Source organism: Balaenoptera borealis (genome assembly GCF_965194805.1).
Source record: "Balaenoptera borealis genome assembly, chromosome: 1".
NCBI classification, from domain to species: Eukaryota; Metazoa; Chordata; class Mammalia; order Artiodactyla; family Balaenopteridae; genus Balaenoptera; species Balaenoptera borealis.
Window position 1 is genome coordinate 12985744 of NC_138860.1, and position 13411 is coordinate 12999154.

The following is a 13411-nucleotide window of genomic DNA, read 5'->3' on the forward strand; positions in this document are numbered from 1 at the left end:
TGGCATATATATGCAATGGAATATTACTCAGTCATAAAAAGAAATGAAATTGAGTTATTTGTAGTGAGGTGGATGGACCTAGAGTCTGTCATACAGAGTGAAGTAAGTCAGAAAGAGGAAAACAAATACCATATGCTAACACATATATATGGAATCTAAAAGACAAAAAATGGTTCTGAAGAACCTAGGGTCAGGACAGGAATAAAGACGCAGAGTTGGAGAATGGACTTGAGGACACGGGGAGAGGGAAGGGTAAGCTGGGACGAAGTAAGAGAGTGGCATGGACGTATATATACTACCAAATGTAAAATAGATAGCTAGCGGGAAGCAGCTGCATAGCACAGGGAGATCAGCTCGGTGCTATGTGACCACCTAGAGGGGTGGGATAGGAAGGTGGGAGGGAGATGCAAGAAGGAGGGGATATGGGGATATATGTATACATATAGCTGATTCACTTTGTTATACAGCAGAAACTAACACACCATTGTAAAGCAATTATACTCCAATAAAGATGTTAAAAAAAAATTTCAAGGGGAATTTTCATATCCATAGCATGGATTTGACATCTTTTGACAAGACAGTGTAGTCAAGTTTTACACCATTTCAAAATGTCAAAAACAAAGAGTGGCACAGCTAGGATTTTTCCCTATGTTGCAGCAGACCAGATTTATTTTTTGTTTTTTTCAAATAATCTTCAAATAATATTAATCAAATAATCTTTCTTTAATGTGTAGAGTTCTTTTGGCCCATTTTTCTCTGTGGTAGAAGAGTGGTATTCTAATAGCAAGATTATCTCTTTTTTTTTTCTTTTTATGTAAAATAACTCTGTTTCTGAAATTACCAAATGTTTAATAAAGTATAAGACAATTGTGGTATTTGAATAAAAACATATCAATATATTAGTCTGTGCAAAATATTTGCCACAATTAACTCATTGTTATGTGAATGCTACTTTTTAAACTACCTGATCTTTATTTTTTTTTGAAAACTCTTTGTTTTTATTACACTGAATCTGTGTTATGGTTCCTTGTGTGCCATGTTCTTTAACATGACATAGCCATGAGAATGGTGTGAAGTCCTAACAGGAAGCATCACTTTCTTGGCTAAAAATGGATTAAACCAATTAAGAAAACATTTGGAGGATTTTAAATTCAATGCTAATATACCTCAAACATCTAGACTTTTAGTTATATTTATTAAAATCATTTTAGTTCAATATTCCTTTTTAAAATTGCTATTCCTACGTACTCATGTCATCCAGTATTTATTTGCTTCTGAGAACTTGAAATATGGCTAGTTCAAATTGAAATGCTATGCAAGTACAAAATGCACATCACATATTGAAGACTTTGTGAAAAAAAGTAAAATATATCGATACTATCTTAAAGATTAGTTGTTAAATGACAATTTTTTGCACCCACCAGGCTAAATTAAAGGTATCATTAAAATTATTTTACACACTCCTTTTTACTTTTTTAAAATGACTACTAGAAAATTTTAAATCACATATGTTGATTGCCTTAAGTTGTTACTAAACAGTGCTGCTGTAAACACTTTGACTTTGCCTGAAAACAAGGATTATTCATGAAAGAGAGAAAATGTTGCTATTATATTTGCATTAAATCTCTATACTTCCCTGGCATATTTGTTTGAATGAGTGAATAATCAAAGTGTTTTTGTCTCATAAAGAATAAAATGTTCATCGGCATTATTGTTTCTAACTTCTCTAAACAAAAGCTTACTTTTTTAATCAATGAGTACAGAAGTGATGGATACAACTCTAGAATTATACAGAGTAAACCACTCTGCAATTAGGGCTATAAAAGTAATATCTGTGTAATATTAAGCTATATTCCTGAAGGAGAATGTGTTGTTCTCATATTTTTAGCAAAGCAAGATATAAATCAAGAGAATAACTCAAACATTCACTTGTTGAAGGAATAGTAATTGCAAAGGGACTTGCAGGAAGAATCCTTGAGCATACTGTAAGCACCCAGTGACCTTTGTCAGATCTCTAAAGGAAAGGCAAGGTATTTGCTACACTAAAATCCTGTTAGGACTAAAATATCAGTGACAAAAACATAGTAGAAACCAAGTGAAAAAAGGAAGTTTAGCAAAGAAAAGCCTCTCATAAAAGCAAGAAAACTAAAAACTCAAGTGCGCACGCTCAAATATTGTACTTTCATTATTTATTTTTTGTTTTGCTAGTGATAGAATGGGAAGATCTATTTTCTTAGTCTATCAAAATGATTTTGATTTACCGTATGTATTAGTTTCCTATTGCTGCTGTAATAAATAGCTTACTACAAACTTAGTGACTTAAAAGTGAATGACTCAGAACAACACAAGGTGCTGCCAGGGCTGCGCTCCTTCTGTAGGCAGTAGGGGAGAATCCATTTCCCAGCTTTTCTACATCCTAATGTATCTCCCCGTTTCTATTACTCTCATCCTCCTGCTGACCTATTATAAAGAGACTTGTGATTACATTGGGCTCACCAGCATAATTCAAAATACTCTCCCCATCTTTAGGTCATTAACTTAATTATATATGCAAAGTCCCTCTGCCATGTAAGTAAACATATCCCCAGGTTTATTCTGCCTACCACCCCACCTAATCACCAGAACATAATGGACTATTCTAGCAACAGTAATTATAAATGGTGTGCCATCACAACTCATAAAAGAACATTGTATCATATAAACTGGTCGATTATGATAGCATTTTTGGTTAATGCTCAATTATCTTATATAGCTAGAAATGCTAAATGTCAATAAAAACTAATTTTAAAAAAACATGTGACACTAATGTTACTTTTGTTGCTTATGACTTTTTGTCATATCCAAAAAATCATTGTCAAGCCCAATATCATGAAGCTTTTCCCCTATATTTAACTTTTGGAGTTTTGCAATTTCAGGTCTTATGTTTAAATATTTAATCCATCTTAAGTTGACTGTTGTGTATGATGTAAGATGGTAGTTTCATTCTTTTTCATGTGAATATCCAGTTTCCTCAAAACAATTTGTTGAAAAGACTATTTTTTCTCCATTGTGTATTCTTGACAACCTTGTCAAAGATCAGTTGATCATATATGTGTGGGTTTCCTTTATTTCTAGTCTCTCTATTCTGTTCCATTGATCAAGCAACAAAAGCAAAATTTGACAGAAAGGACTACATCAAACTAAAAAGACTTCACAGCAAAGGAACCAATCAACAGAGTGAAAGGCAATCTACTGAATAAGAGAACATATTTGCAAACCATATATCTGATGAGGCATTGATATTTAATATATATAGGGAACTCTTACAACTCAATAGCAAAAAAAAAAAAAAAAACAAAACCCTCAAATAATCCAATTAAAAACCCTCAGATAATCCAATCCAATTTTGAATAGACATTGCTAAAATTTCTAAAGTTAAGGAATCTCTCTTGGGTCTTAATGCATGTGCCTGTTTGTACTATGATTTGGGTAGATTCTGAGCCTTCTGTTGGTGAGTAGGAGGGCATTCAAAATGGGATAATTTGTAACAGCATAAATTAGCATAGGAAAAATTTGTAAATGAGCAACATGTTGCCTCCAGCAATGAAAAAAGTCTCCAAAGATGTTGGGTTTGTTTTAACATTGCGCATGCTGAAATGGTCAATAGCAGTTTCTTAACAGTGTCAAAGAGAGCAGCTCTCATTTGACCATATAATGTCCAGAAATTAATTGAGGTGGCAGGGCCTTGTACTATGTGTTGGGCAATGGCTCATCTCTTAGTGAGTGTGTGCATATATGTGTGTGTGTGTAAGATCCTTTGTGAATGACTGTATATCTAGAATGAGTGTGTCAAACGAATCTCTTCTGATGAGAATGACATCAATATAATGTTATATCTGTGTTCTGAGAGAATGTTGAATGTGGTTAGGATCTTGCCTATAAAACACGTGTACAATGGCAGAATTGTTGGAAGTGGGTAGCTGGCTAAAATATATATTGTGTCTCTTTGAAAGTGAAGGCAAACTGAATGTGAAGAGAGGCTGTTGAAATACGCAAGCCATAGAACATATTAGGAAGATGCATAATAGCAAATTATTTTCTAGTCACTAATTAGATAAAGTCAATAATTTCAATAATATTGGATATAGGACCCTTAATAAGGGGTGTCATGGATTTACAGCTGTAGTAATCTATTGTTGGGAGCCATTCATCTTTTATCAGGATGGAGCAATGACCAGATTGGGTTGCTAAAGGGAAAAGCAATAAGCACAATGGCCCCTTCCTTTGGTAAGTGTCTATGATAGGACTTAATTCCTGTAGGCCTTGTTTCATTTTATATTGGATTGTATTGGCTATTTTTACTGGGTAAGAGGGAGTTCCATGTGATACCATTTTGCTAAGCCAATTCTAAGTGCCTAGGATGTAATTTTACTTCAATTTATTGTTTATTGGGCCAGAACTTCCATGTTCACTGCAGGATACTTTAGGGCAACAGATGTTACAACCATGTAGAATTTACACAAGGCAACATTTGTAATGATTAAGGCTTACCTGGTGTCCTCTGTTTTCTGCCTAGTAGCTCCTCTAAGAGTAGAGTGGTACCTTGTTTAAATTTACTGGGATCTCCGGGTATACTTGCAATCTGAGACCAAGTACCTATTAAGGCCATGGAGCTATGTTAATTGCCACATCTAAGTAGATGTTAAAGTTAATTCAGAATCTATATTGTAAAGGCTCCCTAACAAACTAGTGGTCTGAAATGTTTTACTGTATAAATGGGAAGCTGCTGCATAGCACAGGGAGATCAGCTCGGTGCTTTGTGACCACCTAGAGGGGTGGGATGGGGAGGGTGGGAGGGAGACGCAAGAGGGAGGGGATATGGGGATATATGTATATGTATAGCTGATTCACTTTGTTGTACAACAGAAACTAACACAACATTGTAAGGCAATTATACCCCAATAAAGATATTAAAAATAAATAAAATAAAATTACTGAATTTTTAATTTCTACTTGGTTAAAATTGCAGACCCTAGTTTCATTTTTTGTTTCCTCATTCCAAATAAAAGTTTCTTCCCTTTTTTCCTTTTCTTTTTCCTTTCTTTTTCTTCTCTCTCTCTCTCTCTGCCTCTCTCTCCCCGCTGGTGATTACGGGATATACTTCAGGGGTGGGTGTCCTAGCTTCCTTCTCATAATTTTCTCCCTCCAGAGATTGCCAAGTCAGTATCATCAGAGTTTGAGGCCTCTTTGATTGCAGTTGTTGCTTTATTGAGTATAATGACTCTGACCTTAAGTCAGGTTTGAATTAAACCCTTGTCATGTTGATAATCTGAGACATTTGATAAGAACCAGGTTTTGTCTGTTTTACACTTATTCAATAGGGTGATGGTGTACTCTGGCCATTAGAGTGGAGTGGGGATAAAGCATTTAGGGGACACTTTGTATAAGGGTCTGTGCTATGGGCATTTCTCCCTGTAACTCTGCGGATCAGGATCCTTTTTGGCTGCAGAGGTCTAGGCAGAAGCAGCAGTAGCAGAAGCATTTAAGGCACAGGGTCCTAGTGAATCATCTGCTTTTAGGATTAGGAGTGTGGACCTCAGCATGCCCATGGTCCATTAGCAGATATTTTCTCATGAGTAAATACCTGATGGGCCTGGATATTGCCCGGGGTATCCGTTTTTTACTTGAGCATTCTGTAAAATGCGGGGAGGGGGCAATGCCTGGTTGAGTCACAGAAAAAAATGGTCACAGTGTAAGAGTCATCCTATTAAGCGTAACATCAGTCAGACTTATACTTGAATCCAACCACACAAGTCAACCCAACACACAGGTCCAGGACAAAACACTTCAACCAGGACCGTCTTAAGATGGGCCTGATCCCATACTCTTCTCTCTAAAAGCCAATTACAAAAGCTTTCAACAACTGTTGGTTAAATCTATAGCAGGGGCTCAGTAGGGCTCAGTAAATGTGGCACAGCCCAACACAAAGCCACACAACATCATGTATTAGATAACTAGCAGGCGGCATCTCATTGCACGTTCATGATCAGACAGCACAACCAGTTAGCAAGCCCAGAGCAAAACAGAAAGATTCTGGTCAAGGTGGAGATTGTCTAAATCTAACCCTGTCCTCTGTGCCAAATGTCTTGTGGTTGCCCCATGGAAGTGAGATCAACTCCCCACTAAAATAATGGTTTAGATATCAAAACTGATTACCCCACACTCTCACCAAGAGGGCATGAAAGGTGTATTCCTTACATAATGGATAAAGTAAAGTGACCCTAAGCTAGTCAGAAAATGAGTTAGAGAGCAAGGCTGAGCAAATGACTGGGGGGTTACTGTGGTTAGGGTTCCTGGACTTTCATGGTTTGAATTTCCCATCACCACCAAAAGAGGGAGCTCTCCAGCTTTCTTATTGGCCTTCCCAGATACGGGATGAAAGGGAGAGAGGGAATGATGGGGCTAGAAAGATGTCAGCAGTAAAATATCAAAAATGGAGTCAAAAGTCTAATCATAATTTGCTCCTAGGACTGATACATTTCTTAATGTCTTTGTTTAAAAGTAAAAGGCACAACTTCTGCCATTCAAGGAGAAACGCTAACAATGAGACCAAAGTACCAGTTAATTAATAGTTCAGTCTGTGTCTTCAGGATTTCTTAGCAGCCTGGGAAATCTGCATCAGGTAATGTGGCCTCAAGGTACAACACATACACTCCTTCTCATCAATACTCAAAGGTAACATACGTTAGGAATGAGAGTGGCATGGTGCAAATAAGAGCCAAGAGACAAAGCAAGAAAATAATCTGACTCATTGGTCTTTGGCACAGATGACCAAACTGGCTGTTCCAGAAACAGAGACTGCACAGATCAACATTTGAGAGCCCACAAAGATGCAAAACATAAAAACCCAAACTATCAACCAACCAACCAAACACAAAACACATACAACTGAAAGAACCAGGCATAGATGTGTAACATCTCTTGGACTTTGTTTTATTCAAAACAACACCACAAAACATAGAACTACTCACAAAAATTCTCCTCGTTAAAGTTACCACCCCCTATCGTTTTGGGTGTAAACTACTAGTGCCCTTTCAAAATATTAGCATATGTGTTACTTTTTTAAATGAAAAGTATAATATATAGAGTCATGAGTTTCTACTTCTTATTCTGCACAAATGATTTGTTAATATGTTTTACAACATGGTTTCTATATCAATACGTATAGATCTGTCTCACAAATTGCTTTTGCAATTAATTTTATTTCCTGTTAAGGCAGACCTTCATTAGTCTTCCTAACTGATTTTTAATTAAACATTTTATTTTGGAATAATTATAGATTCACATGCAGTTGTAAGAAATAAGACACAGATATCCCTACCATTGACACAGTTTTCCCCAATGGTAACATCTTTCAAAACTATAATACAACACTACAACCAGGATACTGACATTTCTATAAAAAGGTAGAGAATATTTCCATCATGACAAGGATCCCTGTGGCTATTGTTTTATAGCCATACACACCTCACTTCCCTCCTGCCCCTACTCCCGCCTTAGGCCCTGGCAACCTGTAATCTCCCCTCCATTCTATAATTTCATCATTTCAAGAAATGTTATGGAGAAATGGAATAATACAGTATGTAATGATTTAGAATTATTATTTTTAATGCAGCATAATTCTATGGAGATTTATTAGGAGTTTTGTATGTATCAGATTGTTGAAGGTCTGCATTTACCAGTTTGTTTACCCATTCATTTGTTGAAGTGATTCCAGATTTTGGCTATTACAAATAAATGTGCTATAAATATTTATGAAATATTTTTGTGTGAATATAAGTTTTCATTTACCTGTGATAAATGTGCAATGGCCAGATCATATGACAGTTACATGTTCAGTTTTTTTAGGAAACTGTCCAATTGTCTTCCACAGTGGCTATTCCCATGTACAATATAAAAATGATCCAATTTCTCTGCATCCTGACCTGCATTTTGTATCACTTAAAAAAAAAAATTAGCCATTCTGATAAGAAAGGTGTGTAGTTATATTTAATTGTGCTTTTAATTTGTATTTCTTTGAATGGCTGATGGTGAATATCTTCCAAGTGTTTACTTGCCATGTGTATAGACTTGTGATTGTTAATTTTATGTAACAACTTGACTAAGCCATGGTACCAAGATATTTGATCAAAGACCAGTTTAGGTAACACTGAAGGTATTTTTACATGAGATTAAAATTTAAATCAGTAGACTTTGAAAAAAGCAAATTACCCTTCATAATGTGGATGGACCTCTTCCACTTCGCTGAAGTTTAAAAAAAAGTGAGGTCTCTTGAGGAAGACAGGATTCTGCCTCCAGAACGACTTTGGACCCCAGTTGTAATATCAACCTCTTCCCTGGATCTCCAGCCTGCCAGTCTGCCCCGCAGATTGTGTCTGCACTTGTCAGGCCCCAGAATCACACGACACAATTCCTTACAATAGTTCTCATTCCCTCTCTCTCTCTCTCTCCCTCTCTCTCTCTCTCCCCTCTCTCTCATATACATACTACTGTTTCTATTTCTCTGGAGAACCCTGAGTAATACAGTTCTCCTCAGTGAAATATCTGTATTCTGCCGATTTCCTAATCATTCAACTGTTGAGTTTTTAATATATCCTATAAACAATTTGCTGTAGAATTGTAGTTTGCAACATTTTTCGCAGGATGTAACTTGTCTTATCATCTGTCTAGCAGGATATTGTGCTATTTTATTGATGAAGTCCAATTTATCAAAACAACAACAACAAAACCCAAACTCTTAACCCAGAATTCCATATCTAGTAAAACTACCCTTCATATGAAGACAAAATAAAACCTTCTGTAGATAAATAAAACATGAGTAAGTTTCCAGCCATCAGAGCTGGACTGCAAATAACAGTAAATAGGTAATTTGAGATAAATTATACCAAATAGAACGTTAGGTGTAGGAAGAAATGAAGGGCATGCAAAACTGTAAATATAATCCTGTGTTGTGTTGTCTTTAATGTACATAGATGTAATATACATGAAAACTATTGCACAAAGGATGAGGGTAATTAATTGTACATATCTGTAGCAAGACTTACATTTTATGTACTAGATTAAGGGGGACTGTAATAGGTTAAGGGCACATTTTAAAAAATTTATTTCTTATATTAAAGTATTGTTGATTTAGAATATCATATTAGTTTCAGATATAATATAGTGATTCAATATTTTTTATAGATTTTACTCCATTTAAAGTTATTATTGGCTATATTCCAAGGATTAATTCTTTAATCCCTAGAGAAATCACTAAAAAGTGTAAAGAGGTATAGGTAAAAAGTCAATAGAATAAATAAGCTAGAATAATTTTTCAAAAACCAGTAGATAACTCAAGAAAGAACCCAACAGTAGGACAAAAAGGGTCAGTAGAGAGGATTGGGGAAGTAGCAAATAGTAAGACAGAACTCAGTCAAACAATTTATATTAATTTTGTTTACAATTAATGATCTAAATATTCCAAGTGAGAGGAAGTTAGGTTGAATTCAAAACAAGACCGAAGCATATGCTCTCTACAGGGTCATAATTTGAATTTAAAACACTGATAGAATAAAAGAAAATGATGGAAAGAGATTTATCAAACAACAGTAAATGTAAGAAAATGGTAGGGTTATAAAAATAGTGGAAATATTAAGTCTCAAGACAAAGACTATCACAGAAGATGATAAAAGTTTCAAATATCAGGAAGATATAAATTCCTGGTGATTTACATGATAACAGAATTTTTAAAATAAATAAATCAAAAGCTCACAGAACTTAAAGCAATAGAGTTAAATCCAAAAGCAGAGTTGGAGATTTTGACAAACACCTCTCTGGAATGGATAACTAGACAAAAAGCAGTAACGATTCAGAAGGTATAAAAACAGTCAGTCAATTACCCTGACTGGTTTTACAAAATGCTATACCTAATAATTACAGAGTATTTATTCTGCACCCAGACTTTTCATCAAAATAAGCCATATTCACCAGTCTCAATAGTTTCAAAGACAGAAATATTAGAAAGTATATTCTGAACATACTGGTCTTAAAATAATAATTAATTATAAAAGGCATTTAGAAATGTCCCATATATTTGGAAATTTTAAAAATCATTTGTAAAGAACTCATGGATTAAGAAAAAGTAATCACGGGTAATTATAAAATATTTTGAAATTAATTATATTAAAATCTCAATGTATCTAAATTTGTGGAATAGAATTCAAGCAGTGATGACAGAGAAACTTATAGATATAAATGCTCATATTTTAAAAGAGTAGAAATAAATCATCTGTCATAAAAAGTAAAAGGAAGTTGAGTAATTTAAATCTGATACAATTAGTAAGAAGGAAATAATAGTGATAAGAGCACAAATAAAAGAGAAAGTGGAACACTAATAATAGAATTCACAAAGAACAGGTACATTAACAAGATGATGTGAAAGAAAGAGAAGGAGCAAGTGAGAGGGTAAAAATTACCTACATCAGAAATGAAAGAAAGAATATCAATACTGATCATCCCACAGACCATAAAAGGTAATAAAAAGATTTTCATGTACAACCCTACGCCAAGAAATTGGACCATCTCCTTGAAAAATCACAACTTACCACACTTGTCACAGAATTGCCCTCTGCCAATTAAAGTTAAATTTGTTAGAAACATTACTACAAGGAAAACTCGAGATCCATATGCTTTCACAGTTGAGTTCCCTCAAACACGTTTGGAAGAATTGATAGCAACCATATACCATATCTTTCATAAAATAGAGAAGAAGAAAAATTCCAAACTTATGAAGGCAGAATAACACTGATATGAAAACAAGAATATTAAGGGTTGAATTTCATCCCACAAAAGGTATGCTGAAGTCCTAACTCCTAGTACCTTTGAATGTGACCTAATTTGGAAACAGGGTCTTTGCAGATGTAATCAAGTTAGTCTGAGGTTATACTGATTAGGATGGTCCTTAATCCACAGGACTTGTCTCCCTATAAGAAGAGGAGAAGACACAGACTCATGAAGAGAGAAGACCACGTGACCAGGGAGGCAGCGATGGAAGACCAGTGGAGAGTCACGAGCGCTTGAGTCGGAAATGTCAATCATTTCACTGTGAAATTTAATCTTTATTAAATACTAATGGTGATGAAGTGGCAACAGTAGAGGAGGAGAGGGTGAAAACATATAGACACAGAGTATCAATAGTGAAAGTTCTCTGAAAATGGAGGAGTCCAAGAGATGCAGGTTAGTATAATTATGATGACAATAACTAGCATGTATTGAAAACTTTATACATGCTTAACACTGTATAAACAAACAGCAAAATCATTAAAACGTTCAATGAGACCACTTTATTTTGCACAAAATTAATAAATAATTAGGTAATGAACTAATAAAACCAACAAATAGCTATTGGTTTTTGGTCATGGTGAATTCATTCAAATTCATGTACTTTCATTCCTTGAAATGTCTGGAATCAAAACATTTCTAAGGCTGTATTTGACAAAAAAAATGCATTAACTGAGATTTATTTGAGTTTGTTCAAATAGTAAAAATCGATTTAAATTTTTGGGGGGGAATCATAAGTGAAATCTATTTTCATACTATCATAAGATCCTTTAAAAGTTTTTCCCAGTGGTATCATATATGTAAAGTATAAACAGCTACAACAGGGTAAAAAGCATCCTGTATTTTAGTTTTTACAAATTCTACAGCAAGAGGCAGGAGAGTGGAAGAAGGTGTAAGTTGAAGTTACTTATATTTTTGAGTCCTTGTTTCTTCTTGAAAGTGATGCCAAAATATTATAAATTTCTCAAGAGACCATTTTATAATAAGGAATTCTTGTATTTACCTATAAAAATCCAGTGTCAGATACGTAATCCCTTGTACTGAACATCAGAGAGACGAGATCTGCTGTCAGACAGTACCTGTGATGGTGAGGATGAATGGATAAAAGTCTCTTGGGCTTTTTTTTGTCAGTTATTTCCAAGTTTTTCTTAGTTGTATCTGACAGTGTTATAAATCCATTCATCTTGTTAAAGCTTTTGTGGAAACTAACTTGTTAAAACTACCACTTAACTTTGATAAGTAAAAGGGTAGTAATGCTTTATAACAGCCTTTTATTTCAAAACATGATGCACTTTGTCAATTTTTGAATAATAATGACTTTGTGGTCTTGGATTTATGACTAATTCATCATATTCATTGACAGGTTATTGTATTTTGGAGGTGCAGAGATGCCCATGATATTCTGAGCTGTTGTAATTGATCAAAACTTAAAGGGAAAGACAAAATATTCTTTTGATAAAATGCAATGTTAAAAAATATAGTCACCCTATGGTGACTGGTCCCTTTCTCTTTTTTTTTTTTTTTTCACTCCTCTGCTTTTATTCTGCAAAGAAAGGGATAGTAGCAGCTTTTACTCTAAATGATTTTGAATTAGCCACATAATTCTTATGCAGAAACATTATTTAAAGAACAATTCTTTCCCCTCCCTAAATATACTAAAATTTCTATTACAAGGTATGTAAAATATTACACTATTTTAAATCTTATGTTTTACAAATTATACTAATCAAGTATTTTACTAGCATCAGATAAATATCAAGCACGTCCCATACTGCTGATAAGCCATGTTGAGAAACAAGTATCTCTCTGAACTTCTCATTGGTAAGCAGAGGCTGTAGGCAACATGGACTGAAGCGAAGAAAAAGCTTAGTATCCAAGCAGTTTTCTACCTGTAACCAGGCCTCCAACCAAGGTGGAAATCTCCTATACTTGGTGCCTTAATAAAGCTGATAAGCAGCTGCCAGGAGACCTGCCAGGCAGACCAGGGACAGCAAAGTAATGGCAACTATAGGCAAGGTTTTATTCACAATCTCAATAGGAAACTTGTAAAAGTCACTCTGCTGGTTTCAGGCATACGGATGAATCACACCTCTGACAAAAGAATAACGAAAGAAAAACGTGGCCAGGCTACCACCACTGGCCTTCTCCAGAGAGGAAACAGTCGCAGGGGTAAAATTTCAATCTCCTTAGCTGATGATAATGATCCCAAGTCAATGGGAATTAAATTCAACTGACCGGCAAGTTCAATAACCTGCTGTCGAGCTTGAATGTTGTTGCTGCACATATAAACCTGCCAGCTGGCATCCTTAGGTCCTAACTGAAGTGCCCAAGCTGAGACAACATTAAATCCTTTCACAATCAAGGAGTCCAGGAATAATGAAGCCAAATATTCTGCATTGGATTCTGGGTATTGGTTTATCCTCATGTTATTGCTCACATCAATCAAGGATTTTACCCATAAGCAGATGTCTCAGGTCCCACAGGGAGATGTAATGTTCTCTATGTATGGCAACATATATTATATTTACTTTTTTTTTTTTTTTTTTACCAAGCT

The 13411-nt window shown here is 35.0% G+C and overlaps 1 pseudogene across 1 annotated transcript in view; it reads right to left on the bottom strand.

Moving 5' to 3' along the window:
* LOC309606281 (metalloreductase STEAP2 pseudogene) overlaps positions 1-13411 on the bottom strand; it is a 15700-nt pseudogene continuing 2289 nt past the window's right edge. The window contains exon 3 of the transcript in view: positions 1-13409. The product of the transcript in view is annotated as a metalloreductase STEAP2 pseudogene (transcript). The remainder of the gene's footprint in view (positions 13410-13411) is intronic.